Below are 15,041 nucleotides of genomic sequence, written 5' to 3' on the forward strand. Positions count from 1 at the left end.
GGTCCCCAGGCACATGTTTGGCACGAGCCATGACAGTGGCGGGGGAAGACTGTCCCCGGGGATCGGGGGCAGAGTGCCTCCCCACACTGCTTGGCGCTGTGCTGTCAGAGCCAGCCCGGTCTGCCCCACGGCAAGACCTGCTGCTGCCGAAATCCCCTCGTGGTGCTGACTGCTGTCCCCGCTGCTCGCAGACAGCCCCACACTGACCCCGAGAAGGCTCCTTCCCTGGTCGCAGGGGCTGCGTGCTCGACCTACTCTCACCTTCTCCTTGTCTCTCCGGTCCCTCTCACCCCTTCCCATGGCCACTTGCTCCCAGCAAGCCCTGGACAGCACCTTTCCTCCCCTCACAGCCCTCCCTCCCAGCATGTCCCTCCCCACACCCCAGGCCTCATGCGCAGGAGAGGACAGGGCCTGCCCCGGGGACACTGGGCATTCCTGCCTCCCCACCACTGCTCGCAGTCCCGACAATCCCATTGCCACGCCGTGGGTTGCAGGAAGCTGTGGGCTTACTTTGCCCTCCTCCCTCGAGTCATGGGCCTTCAGCTTCATTGTGGACACCATTAAGGTCACTCCTGAAAATGCCTGCCACAGCCATGCCGGGTTATCTCCTTTAGACACTCCTGCGCTGACCCTGAGGGAGAAGCAGGACCAGGGTGATTTTCCAGCCCAGGACCAAGACCCTGAGGCTTGGGGACCCACTCCTCCCTCAGCAGCTTCTTCCTCCCCTGCCCTGGGGCTCCCAAGCTTCAGGCAAAGGCTGTCAGTCTCCACATCTCCCTCACGGGCCAGGAGAAGGGCAGGTCCGATGGGCAGTGGGGGTCAGCAGCCCTTGAGCTCAGCAGGGCTGGAGCAGCGCCCCATGCCCAGCCCTCTGCGGGGCAGCAGCCTGTCCCCCCTCACCTCGCCAGCTTGCTCAGAGGTGATGCTTCCCAACCTACTGCCTGCCTGAGCCCCGCAGTGCTTTTTATAGCCGCCTGCACCAGCCATGCCACAGACCGCCACTTTGGCACAACCACTGCCACCGGGTCTGCCTGAGGACGCAAGACAGGCAGGAGCAAAGGGCCTTGCTACCTGCTGTCCTCTGTGACCTGGCCACCACATCCCTTGGCTTGGCGCGAGGAGCTAATATGGGGATCCAGCCCTTGGCTGCTGGGTGAACAGGGCTGCTGCTCTTGAGGCTCGCTCCAGTGCAGTGAGATGGACAGATTCCGTGGCAGAGACGGCCAACAGACAGAGCCTGGTATCACTTCCTCTCCACCCGGGAAAGCCTCTCGCCGGGGGACTGCCATCCTTGCCCAGCTCCACAGCCGCTGCCAGCCCTGCTCCCCCCTGCCTTGGCCACCTCCTCGCTGTCAAGGGCCAGGGCAGAGGTGGGGAAGCCTAACATAAATGCCACGCTGCATCTGTCTGCTCTGTCTAGACATCTCAAATACCCCACAAACTCTCAAATCACACTGGATGTTTATCTGTAGGCTACTGAAGGCTCTCCATACAGAATAATTCAAGTGCTGAAAATTAGATGTCTAGTGGCATATTAGATCTCCTAAGGTATCCTGCTTGATCCCAAGATGCCACTTCACAGATCTATAGATCCTGTGTTATATATTCCAGCTTTATATGGAAGTACTCTATCTCAGGTACTCTAGGGCATCCTAAATGGTTCCTCATATGTATGTTTAGGCATTGTAGTTGCTTTCCTACATTTATATGTCTACGTTCAGTTATATACAATCTGGTACTGAAAGATACTATGAGGGATTTGATTCTGTGCTCTAGTGGTTACAGTTCATCTGCACTATTTTAGAAATCTGTGTCATGATGGGATGAACCTAGTCCTAGAAATGATGGTTTTCTTTTGTACTTTAACACTAGAGATGACCCTTAATTTTGACAAATACAGCATTTCATCTCACAAGTTATAATTATATGAACGAATGTTGAATTGCTTATTGAAGTATACATATCTTTTAGAAATTGGTGGAAACATAATGACTGCCAAAATGCCTGCAGGAAATAATATTGCAACACTGCAGCAACAATGTAGTTCTATGCAGTACCTAAGAGAGAAAGATTAATCTATTTTAACACACAACTGATTTCAGTCTCCTAAGCTCACACTCTCATACCCACAAGCACCAAGATGTGTCTAAGTAGTCTACTGAGTATTCAGGCACTAAGACACCTGTATCCAGGTAGCCTGTCCAGGACTGCTTGCAATGACATGGAGGACAAGGGGCATCAGTTTTTGAGTCCCTCCCCACACTTCCTGGGTTGTTCTTACAAGTGTGCTAGGTTTGGATGGGTTTCATCGTAACCTTCAGGAGCTGAGTGATTAACCTCTCCATCCTATCCCACCTCTGTGAGGATTTAGTCACTGTCTGTTCCAGATCTGGTTGTCCTGAGAGATTGCAGGCAGATATGTGCTAGGGTCTTTATGTCCTGCTCCTGTCAATGTGGGCAATACATGGCATTTTTTTAGCCTTTCTCCTGCTGGTATTTTGCACTCATGCATTCACATTTATCCTCCATTCATATGAATATAAACATTCTTATTACAGTTTTCCACAGCTCTAGAAGGTTCCTGGCACTTTGTAGGCACTTTGGTACCTGCTGGCAAAAAAAGGGAGCTACCTTTTATGATTCATGAGTATTCTTCTCAAAAATCTCTCAGTATATTTTGACAATATATTATGGTAAGCTTTCCACTTTCCTGTCCCAGAATTACAAATGAAGATTACAATTCTTTTCCTTTTATGCAATCATTTCATCCATAAATTCTATTCTGAAATATATATAAATTATATAGAGACATATATAGATATCTAGCTATCTCTATTTATATATCTATAAATTCTAATCTTCATATTTTATCTATTTTATTGGATTCTGGTGAGCTTTATGGTGTGCCTTCACACTTTCTCATCCTCCTTTATTCACCTTACATTATCCCTTTTTATCCAAGACAAATGGGAAAAAAGTTTGAGAGGAAAGGGAAGAGACCCGTTCCATTGACAGGACAGACAGACAGAAATCTGTTGAGTAATGGGAAAAGTATTGTTTCTTTCACTTTTAAATAGTACTGTAAATATTCAAATGGTTTGAAGTGCAAACTCTTGATCAGTCTAGCAGTTTATTCATATATGGTGTACTTCTCCTGAATTCAACACTATGACAGTAAAGAATAATCTGTACTCATCTGAGAAACAACAGGCCCTCATAACTAATTTCAGTAGAATCATTAAGTTAAAACTGGGTACAGGTTTCATCATAAATAAATGTTCCAGGCCAAAATCACATTAAATAAATCCTATTTTCCCAATTTATGACAAGATAAAAACATTCAATTACAGTTTTTAACCATGTAAATACAGACATTTTTATGTGGCCATTAGAATGTGAAAAAAAGGAAACAGAAGACAATCATATTATTTAAACAAACTGTTTCAATAGTTCTAAATCTATGAAACACATATTTACCAAGGATAATTCAATTTTCTATTCAGCTCTGTTCCTTGCTTCTTCTAAAGTACTTTCTTGTTGCCTTGTGTAAACTGGAAGCATCCTGATTTGCAAGTCAGGTTGCCACTCAGCTTCTGTTTAGACTGGCAGTTTGCCTTTCAGCAGCTTCAAAAAGTGAATACATACCCCCAAAGCCTCCCACTTTCCGTGGACCATAGTGAATGTCTTTTTACAGAAGCAGTGGCATAGACATGCCCACCAACATGCCACTACTGCACACATGTAAGATGAAGCACTGAACAATCAGTTTAACTCATCCACAGATAAACTTTACTCACAGGGAATGAGGGAAGTTGGTCTATGGTCAGGCTTCTCCAGCCTTTCTCCTTTTTTCCTGAAATGCTGCTATCCTTTCCATGCCTGTTCTTCTTTCTTTGGCTGCTGCAGGCCTGGACAGGGAGGTGAACACATCACGGCACACTTCTGTCTTCTCCCTTCTCAGTCAGTCAGCTGGAGATATTCAAAACTTTCTATAAAGTCACTGGCCTAAGGATAAGCAAACACATATAACACCAGCTTGCACCCCGTATGGTCTTACAGGCAGCCAGCTGCAAGCTGCCCCACAGCCATGGGCAAAGGGAGCTCCCACCACCATCCACCCTCCCTGTGTGACACTTACCTCAAAATACTGTTCTTGAATCATGGTCCCATTGGCTGGTTCTTCTGGTTCTAATGGTCTTTTGGGGAAATCCCTTAGAGTCTTTTCTTATTGTCCCCACAAACACATTCTTCTGAAGTTGGCATTTTGCTCGGGTTTTCCATTTTTGCTGACAGGGTTGCCTGTGTCTTACAGCACCATGCAAAGCTCGAAGTGGGCCCCAGTAATACTGCAGGATCCTCATGTCAGGCTGAGGCTGGATGCAGGGGCCCCTCAGTGCAGCTCACAGGACTGCTTTCTGTCATGCACACAGTGGGGCTGCACAGAGCCCCTTGGTGGCCTCCCAGGACACACTGGTAGCCCACAGGCATGCTCCAACTATTTCATGACCCCATCCTTTTGGGACCCCTTATGGCCATCGTGAACTTCCCCCCCTCCCCAGACACATCAGAGCTTGTTCAGCAGCCTTGTAAACTGGGGGGCCCTGAACTTGCCTTTCAATTACTTTCTATTGACATTTAAACTTTAATTATTCATCTCATTAACTCTTATTAGCGAATACTTTGTACATTATATATTTACATTTGTATGGATTATATATATTTAATTTATATAAATGTATATATTTGTACATATATATTATCTATTTATAAATAAATATATCTGTAAATATAGCGCATGTGTACATACATATATATATGTATTTATGTAATAGGAAGGGACTTCCTGTTACCCTACTTCTGGGTAAACTGGAAGGAGCGGTCCTGCCAGCCAGTCACAAGGCAGTCTGTGAACATGTGGGGTATGATGATTTACAAAATGACAACCCCTGTAGCAAAAGGTGGAGTACCTAGACCATGTGACTGAAAAAGGGGAGGGGCTTCTGGGGCAAATGGGACACGTGACTGCCAGTGGAGGCAGGACTACTAATGGAGTTGGGGGCTGGGTATCCATCACTTATTATCTTGGATGGAAATTGTCCTTATACTACCAACCACGCTCATGGAGAACATTTTTTTCCTTATCCTGAGTCAGAATTTCCCACATTCCAGCTCCACTGCCTCTCAGCTTTCTCTTGTGTACCCCCAAGAAGAGTCCCAAACCCTCTGTAGCCCTTCAGAGGCCTTGCTAAACTCAAGGTAAGCAATGGCCACTGCTCTGCGTTTATCCACACAGCCTCATTATGGAAGGCAATTTGCCCTTGGTAAAACCGTGATGGCTATACATAGTCACCTTCTTGTCCTTCATGTGGCTGGAAATGACTTTGAGGATTTGTTCCATCACCTTCCCAGGAACTGAGATTAGGCTGACCAGCCCATAGTTCCCTGTATCATCTTTCTGGAAGATAGGTTTGATGTTTGCTTTTCTTCAGTCATCAGGAACCTCCCCAATCACCATGACTTTCAAAGGTGATAGAGACTGCCCAGCTCCCTCAGCACCCTTGGATGCCTCCCATCTGGTCCCATGGACTTCTGTATGTCCAACTGGGTTATACAAACATTTTCTAACTCTTTTTTCCTTTGCAATGGATAATGCTGCATTTTCACATTCCTACAGTTTGTAGGCTCAGGGAACTGGGAGGACAGTGAAAACTGAGGCAAAAAAGATTGGGTGCCTCATCCGTCTCCACAGCCTTTCTTGCTGGGTCCATTACCCCATTGAGCAACGGTCCCACATTTTCCTTAGCCTTCCTTTTGCTGCCAGCATACATGCAGTAGTCCATCTTGCTGCCCTTCACATCCATCACTAGTTTCAAACCCAGCTGAGCTTCAACTTCCCTAACTCCATCTCTGCACACTGGAACAATGTCTTCATATTCCTCCTGGGAATCCTATTCCTGCTTCCACCTTCTGTACACTTCCTTTTTGCAGTTTCTGCTCTGAACAAACTGAGCCAACACTCACCATGGTATCAGCAAAGCTTTCATTTAGCACCTTGCTAAGACTGAGAAAAAACCTCAAAGATCAAAAGATAGCTTGAGTATGGGCACAGCCAAACCATTCGGTAGAATGCAGTATAGACAGTCCCAAGCTGGTGCTGGTCTTGCTAGACTCCAGGATGCATAGACACTGCGTCGTAATACATAGCATTGCACACTAACACCAAAGCATGCTGGATGGAGAACACAAGATACCAGCTCACTCTGAGGAAGGCTGTCTCTCAAATATAATGCTGCCTGTGCAGTGCAGATTTGCCTTTAGGGCTCTCTGATCTTTCTTGTCACCAACCTGCCAATGGAAAGCCTACATGTCACACTATACTAGCTCAGGCACCAGATGCAATCTAGTTCCACTGTAAAATAGTCTGAGAGCAGCTCTCTGAACAAACAGCTAAACTAAGCCTAAAAGCCAAGACTTATATGGTTATAGTTGCTGCAAAAAACTCTGCCGTGCAAGTCAGAAATATCCTCTGGAGATTCAGAAGCAAGTTCCGTAGTTATATTCATGAAGCAGGAGACCTCCCATCTCTGAAAAGTGTACTAATTTGGAAATAACCTCTGTATTGCAAAGACTGTCTTGTGCAGATATTGGAAGATCTCTTGGCAGAAAGCAAAATCCTGCTTCCAGTTATACCCACAGAAATCAGTATTTCAGCCATTGCCTCCATTGCCAGGTCTTATGAGAAAAGCTTCTGGGATCTACTGAATCACTTTACCTTACCCACAGCTGTAGAGAACCTGTACTAAATGCGGTTTTGTCTCGACATTGCTGCTGCACCGCCATTTCCTGGCATTGAACATCCCACAGTTTAGAGGTAAACAACCTCATGTGCCTGCGCAGGGAAAAAAGGCACGAAAAGGGCAGAAGAAGGCTTCTAGGGGAACAGCACGTCTGGCACGAACCGCACATACACATTTGCGATCTGCGCATGAGCAGGAGACCCCCAGATGCCCCCAGCCCGTTTCTGGAAGGTTCCGAGAGGGCGGACTGCGCATGACAGCTAATCTGCATGGGAAGTGAGGAAGCACCTCCCAGAGGCGGGGCAAGAACCTATAAAAACTGCAGACTGTGTGAATAAGGCGGGGCTTGTGACGATTGGAGATCTTGAACAGAGTCAGCAGAACATCATCAGACTCGAAGTGGTGGTAGCTAGTTTCTTCCCTCCCTTTGCAACTTTCTCTGTCTTTTCCCTTTACCCTTTTTCCCCTCCCCTTCGCTTTTCCCCACCTTTTCTCCCCACTTCATGGAAAATAAAGTTAAAAGGTTGTACGATATTTGACCAACTTTAGCATCTTAATCTCGTCCTTGGGATCGTAACGAAACCCTCCCGATATTGCATTGGGACAACACCTTATCCTGACAGCATGCTGTGAGACCATTCTCTTTTTGTGCATGTCTGTAACATCAAGTCACAATTAAGTGATATTTTTGCTATTTTCACTTCTACTGTTAATACGAAAATCTGACCTAGAGCATCAAAAGTCATTAATGAAACTGGACATTCTTGTAGTTCCGTAAGAAATGGAGAGCAGAAAGGGATTGTCTCTGCATTAGGGAATAAAACCTGAAGGAACTGTGCATTGCCATATCTGTTCCTGTTCTCTGGAGAATGACAAGGTGTGTTATCTATTTCTTTATCTGCTTCCCATACAATGCAGTAGATCCTGTACTGAAAACCTACACTTTGACTCTGGTTTTGTCAGATGGGTCTGTATGTACTGTCCGAGAATCACAGAATCGCCCAGGTTGGACGGGAACTCTAAAAGGTTTCCAGTCCAGCCTGCTGGATTAATTGTAGAAGCAAATTAAAATAAATCCTAACTTAAATAAATATATAAATTAAATAAGATAAATTTAAAATTCTAGATATATATGTATATATCCATAAAGGTCTAGGTGTATAACATATAAAACATTCTTTAATGAGAGCTAATGAGATGAATAATAGAAGTTTAAATAGGAATAAAAAGTAATTAAACAGAAGTAAAAGGCAGGCTCAGGACCCCTCCCAGTTTACAAGGCTGCTGAATGACCCCGGTATGTCTAGCTGGGGCGGGGGGAGTTCATTTACACTCAATCAGGAATTTCCTGTTTATCCATATCTTCATCTACTGTAAGACTCTCCAAAAGTCAGAAGCTCCCCAGAATGCAAGGCTCTACTTGCTTACCATTATTATTTCTCAACTTATGCCTGAAACACTAAACTTCAACCTGAAGTTCATAATGTAATGTCATTGTCTGCTGTCAAATCTTCTGCTAGGCTTTTGTGCGCTATGCTTGGCCTGAAAATTGCTTGGTAAAACTGTATTGCTGCCATTTGTCATTAATATGAGTCACAACATCATCAACGCCAAACCTCAGAACTGTTTCTGGTTAACCTTGGGAAATCTATCAAAATCATAGTAGCATACTTTTGGCATTCCCAGTATTGCAGATTTTGCAGCAGCCATCCTCAAAATCAAATACCCATCAGAAATTTCTATAAGATGCTGAGCTGCTAGGGAGCATATTTATCAAAGCATCAAAAACAAGCAAACAAACAAAACATATTTTGGTGTCTGACCATGTATGTATGGACACGCAGGGAATAGTTACTACAGCTAAGAGTTAACCAACACTTCTTGTGTTGGCAGGTTTTAGGACCAGTAGTGATTTCCCAAGCCATTTGATCTAGTCCTCTGCTATTACAGGAAGTCACTTTATGGCAGTTCCACCCATAAATGCAGGTACAAAGGTACTAAATTTCTTTTTCTCCTAATACAGAATGTCTGTTTCAAAACAGCATTCTTTTGAGAGTTACAAACTGTCAACTGTCACCAAAATGTGAGTTCTCATCATGGCCAGTTGATACCCACTTCTTCTTGCACTAACATTGGCCTTTAGTTTAAATAGTCCTTCTTCAATAATCTTTACCTGCTTTCACTTATCTAGAAAAGCTAAACATCTCCTTCCAGCCTTAATTTTGCCAAACTCATGCAGCATCCTCTTGTTCAACAGAGTCTCTGTTTCCCCAATCAACCTCATGCCCACTCTTTGCACGTGTAGTTTGAGTACCTTGTTCTTGAACATGGATGAACAGAATTGTCCACAGCATTCCAGATGAGCCTAGCAGCACCTCTTTCAACAGAATTAGTATTTTTCCTATTTCAACCAGAAGAAATTTGCATTTGTCTTTTTTTTCTGGACTTGCCTTTTCTGCATTTGTCTTTTTTCCACATGACATCACACTGGTGGCTTAAAGTTATCTGGTAAGATGTTAATAAGCCTTCATCTTTCTCTCTAATGTTTCTTCTATAAACCCCCCAGTCTGTATGGAAATTCTTGCTATTAATCCTTTTTATAAAACTGTAGCCACATCATCAAGACCATTCATTTCTATCCAATGTCTTCCAGCCTAGCATTATCAGAACTTCCCATTCCAGTTTCCATCCTGCAGCAATAGAAGAATTGCTTGCTATAGGCTGAACTGCACCTTAAAAAAACGCCTGTTTTTCATAATGTCCACCTAAAAGGGTTCAGAATGAGCTGTTTTAGAAAAATCCCAAGCCACCTGCATTTTACTACTAATTGCTGAGTGGCATGTAGCCTCCTTGATTAGCCAGTTGAATTTCCTCTGTGAATTTATTTTATATGCCAGCTCTAACCACAGCAATTATGTTGGCTTACTAAAATTCTAAAGGTATGGTTTCAGGTGCAGTTTGGTAGGAAAAATAAAGAGAGGCAGAAAGAATTGGTGCACAACATCCAGTGTTCTGGGCAAACAATGCTCAGAAATTAAATAATTAACTATGAGGTACATTTAAGTAGCTCACTGTATTTTCAGAGAACTTTAGAGGGCAACCATTTTTCACATTTTATATAGCATTTTATTCTGAGCACATAGAACCCATCCCTGTGAGGTGCTAGGTTGCCCTTACAACTAGTGAACTTTATGACTCAGAAATATGTGGAAACATCTTTGGATAGCTTCCACACTCAATAGCAATAGGTTTTACAATAGCAGTGGAGGTTTGTCAGCTTTACATCCTGTCCAAAGATGTGCGGGATTCTGAACTAAGTCAGAAGATTTTGCCTCAGCTCTCTGTTACAGGGCAAATTTTGCCTTAGATCCTTACATTATTTTTTCATTTGAAAAAAGAAAAAAAAAACCTTCAAACTCCTAACCCAATGGTTATATTTTTAATAGAAGAATAGAGGTATTTTTAGGTGCTTTACAACAGAATTATAATAGAAACTGTTAATGCATAGAAGATGCAAATTTCTTTTCATGGGGAAAAAAAAAGATATTAATATCAGCCAAGACCCAAAATATGTAAACACAAGCCTGTCATTGAAGCATTCTGGGTGTCTTCATGTCCTTTTACCGGAACCATAATAATTTTGTCCATGTAAAAACCTTCCTTTCTTCAAGTATTCAGTATTACAGTTAAAAAATACATATATTAATAAAAATAGAAGTAGCAGCTACTAAAGAGAAAAGTTACTATATTTAAAAGCTAAGCAAGTCCACCTGCTGAATTGTCCTGTGTTAGTCTTTTACAGCAAAGTGGTTTGTGCCTATGCTAGATTTGCCAAATTATTACTTAATAATTCAAATTTCCTTAGCTGTATTTAATATTAAGTCAATATGCATTTTTTATTATCTGACAAGACACATATACTGCACTGGTTATGTTTTCCTGTTCCAATAACACTGCTGCAATTGTAGAATACAGCATTTTTAGAAAATCAGGTATAGCATTACTTGTTATGGTATTTTTCAAAATGGATACTGATGATACTCAGGAGGCAGCTCTCAAGACTGAAAAGTAGTTTCCATTCAATAAAAGAAATATTCCTTTCTGTGACCTGTCAATTCCACCTAATTGCTACTACGAAAGCCTTTGGAATTTAGTTTCCCATTCATTAAGTTCCAGAACAGCCCTCCCTTTAATCCCACTGTCCTACTCAGATTATCAGGGTATCACAGACATCAGAGGAAGGGGAACAAGACAGTACTCTTGCAATCAGTTTATAACACCACACCCTCAAGTCCAGTGAAACAATGGGGCGTCCTGGTGTATGACATTCACAGGGCCTAATCTCTAAGGGAGCCTGACCTGACTCTTTCTTGGTCTCCACATGGTTTCTACAGCTCCTGAGACCAAGTCTGGCTTTCTCCTACTCTGTGTTACTGCGATGATGGGGCCACATCTGAGAAACAGTCAGAAGGTGGCATGGAGAGCTCTGAGTTGTGTCATCCTTCCACATACAACTCCTAGGATTTCTGAAACAAAATCCAAACATTGATGAGCACCTTCCACAAGTGGGTTTCAAAATGCTTTAGGAAAGGTGGTAAATCAAGAAATTACTCAGGGTCATCAGCAAAGCCATGAATGGAACAAACATCTCTTCTGAGTTTCCATCTAATAACTGGGCCTCACTGAGTCATAGCTAATCCTACCATTCCTTGCACTATGAATCCAGTCAGACTGTGGCAGGAGCTTTGGACTCATATAGATAGCTAGCTGGGTTCCTCAGATCAGCTCCAAGCAAAGTAGGACATTTCCATTGTCCACTGTGACTGTCATATAAAGAATATTTTACAAAGTCTCAGAAATGGTATAGCCGTATTAAGGTGATATTGCATGCTAATTGTTAGCAAGTCTAATTAGGTAGGATATGGCATCACACTGAAGCATTTAAATGGCTTTCAGTTCTGAGGCTGTTTTTGGCATATGCTAGTTTTGGCATATCCCTTCATTCAAGGCAGCAGCGTTTCTATATCTATGCAGGGAACAAACTAATCTGTGTTGGAAATGACACTAAAAATCCTCAAGCCAAAGTTCAAACAGATCACGTATCTGAAAAGAGTGGTGTCGTACAAAGAAGCACAGCAACTGCTACAATGCTGGAGGATACATAAGCTATTATAGTATTCCAACATTTCCCTTGAAACTTTAAATGATGTCTTGCATGCAAATATCAGACATAAAGGGAGGTAGTCCTTGAGTAAGCTGGGATTTATCGCTGATTTATTTTCAGTGAGGTAAAAATCTAAGCCTTATCTCTCTCCCATTAAAAAAGTTGAAAATGAGTATATTTTGTGTGTGTGTGTGTATGTACACACGCAGACACACATATATATTTAACAATATATAATATATATATAAATATATAAATTTATATATTTATATATTTATAAATATATATATTTAACAATCTCTTTCACATAGAGGTGGAAGGATTCCTTTTTTGGCATCACTTTAAATTATATAGTTAGAGCACAGTTCTTTAGTAATTACAAGTACAATTATTGAGTAGTAATGTTTTTTGCTACTCGTAGTTACCACTAATTTCCTGGTTGTATTACGGTGTGACTAATAATGGTGTAATTACAACAGAGTTAATATGTACCACTAATACAAATACTAAGAGTATTACAATGAGAAGAGACAATGAATAATTCCGTCATGTAGTGAATTTCATGTAATGTTAATTAGTCCTAGTTAGGTATTGAAAGAAAATTTAGAGAGGAATTCATCTCTAACTTCATTGTAATGAAAGTACCTTTATTAGGAACCAAAAGCAGGTTTCATCAAGGCTTGGATGTATTCCATTAAAAAAAATAATGTTCATAAACTCTAAAAAAAGCATTTGGAGCAGCCTATATGAAATTCTACAAGATGTCTCTACAACTCCACACAATTAAAAACCAACCAAACAAAATCCACAGATAAAAGATCTTTTTCTATTATTATTATTTTTAACTTATGTTAGAAGAGTGTCCAAAGTTACATTATTTCAGGAAATTAAATCAAGGCACTTTCAACAGATTGAAGCCTCCTGAAGACCCATGCTGACTACACCCCAAGCTTCTCTAACAAAACTGTGGAACCCTCTCTTGACACATTCATTGCCAAATGCCTCAGACCACTGTTTTAAAAGCTTGGGAGAGCACATACATGGCCTTCACAGTCAACCAATTTAGAGCATAGAGAGAAACAATCAGAAAAAGGAGTTAAACAATGCAGAATGAAGGATTATAAATGCAGAGCTAGGATTTTTTTTTTTTTTTTTTTACTTGCCTGCGTTAATTTACAGGCAACATTTCAGGCCCAATCTAAAATCCATCTGGAGTCTTTTTGCTGACCTCAGCTGGTATTATTATCCAACGATTAAATGACACAAACACCAAAGAAAATACTTTTCCTCTCAAATCTTATCTTTATTTACCTAGGCATAAGCTTTGAATGACAGGACTGCACAGGTTGCTCACTGCGCAGAAAGCACATCATCCCTGGGCCATTTTCTCTACATTAATGACTGCAAAGGAGACCGTAAGTGTACCCTTTAGGTATTAAGGGAACTTTGGCTTTACAGCACAGATTATTTCCTGTACTAAGGTTTCTACCGATTTTTTTTAATATGCATTTTATTAGGAAAAAAGAACATGATCATGAATTCTATGGGGAATGAAGTTCAGTTCAGCGTGATTGGTACAACACAGCATCTTGAGAATATTTTTGGGATGCAGTGCAAATGATTGCCTCATCTCCCTGCATCCCATTCTATTTATAACAGTTGATAAAACTGGCCCTCTGGTTAGTTTAGATCCACAACTCTTTTTAGGTTTAGTTTAGCTATTGGCAGGGTATTTATTTGTTTTGCATGTTGACTATAACATGACTGTCCTCTAGCAATGACAGAAGAAAACTTGCATAGAGGTTGTCTGGTTATGCTTTCAAACATCATTTCAGTATTTTCATCTTTGCATCATTCATAACAAAATCAATTTTAGGATTAAAAGACTAAAATTAATACATTCATAGGATGTCTTAAATTAAAGACATATATCTTGCTATGCTAATTGCAAGTATTTTTAATAGCAACTGAAAGAGTACTGTAGTATCACAGATAAGAATAAAACTAGCAGATCTTCCAAAAAAAATAGTCATGCCCACCACCAAATTCAGAAAAGGCATATATATACATATTTCTAAGCAGATGCCAAATTCTGTGTGGTTCAAAAAGATGCTTATACTTAGGCCACTTATGCATATGCCACTTTTATTTTCATAAATAAAGGCCTGCTAGTAACAAAATCAACATATAGTCTAACCACTCATTTAAATGCTTACTCTTGCCTTCCTTTTCTTCTATTTTTTCTTAGTTTATTTTTATATATATTTATTATATATATGTGACATATAGGACTTGTTCAGTTTTCCTACTACCAGATCACCTCAAAACATGATAACCAAGCAACAATGATTTTCTATTTGTCTATGCATGTTTACAAAGTTAGGCAATGCCAGTCTCATGAGAAGGGGAAGCTCTGAGATTGCAATCACATCAAATGAGATGGGACAAATAAGAACTATTCTGCAGAGGAGGGAAGAAAAGTTAGTCCAAGGTTCCCATGATAAACCTGTACCTGACTGCTTACACATATATGCCTAATTACTTGAGAACAAAATACACTGGACAAAGTTCCTCTCCTCTGTAAACTGCCCTGAAGGAGACTTGCTGGTCTTCCAGCTCAGTGGAAATCTTCCCTAAACCACCTTTGTATCAAGGCCCTAAAGTAACAAAGCATTTCAAAGCAGACACCATACTTAAACACTTATGTGCTTTCCTGATGTGTTTAGGTTCTTCATAAGATCATTCCATCTTTAAGCAGTTTTCAGTTTCTTAAGTGAGAAACACTACTTTTCTTTGCTCCTGCTATTCCCACTCAAGCTGACCAAACAGGAGCAGAAAAACAGTTAGACTGGCATGAACAACCATACCAACAGCTGATCAGCCAAGGCTGTATTATCATCAGTTAGCAAATAAAATAAAGTTCATGAGGGCAGCACAGAACCATGTATCTATCTGCTTTATGATGTGACTGTGTCAATACTGCAGAGTCCTGCACTGCTCAGCCTCCACATTATTTGTCCTAGGCCACACAGACAACTGGTTCAAACAGGCAAAGGTGGCTAAAAGAGAGAGCTCTGTTA

The sequence above is a fragment of the Dromaius novaehollandiae genome, chromosome 1 (genome assembly GCF_036370855.1).
Source record: "Dromaius novaehollandiae isolate bDroNov1 chromosome 1, bDroNov1.hap1, whole genome shotgun sequence".
NCBI lineage: Eukaryota > Metazoa > Chordata > Aves > Casuariiformes > Dromaiidae > Dromaius > Dromaius novaehollandiae.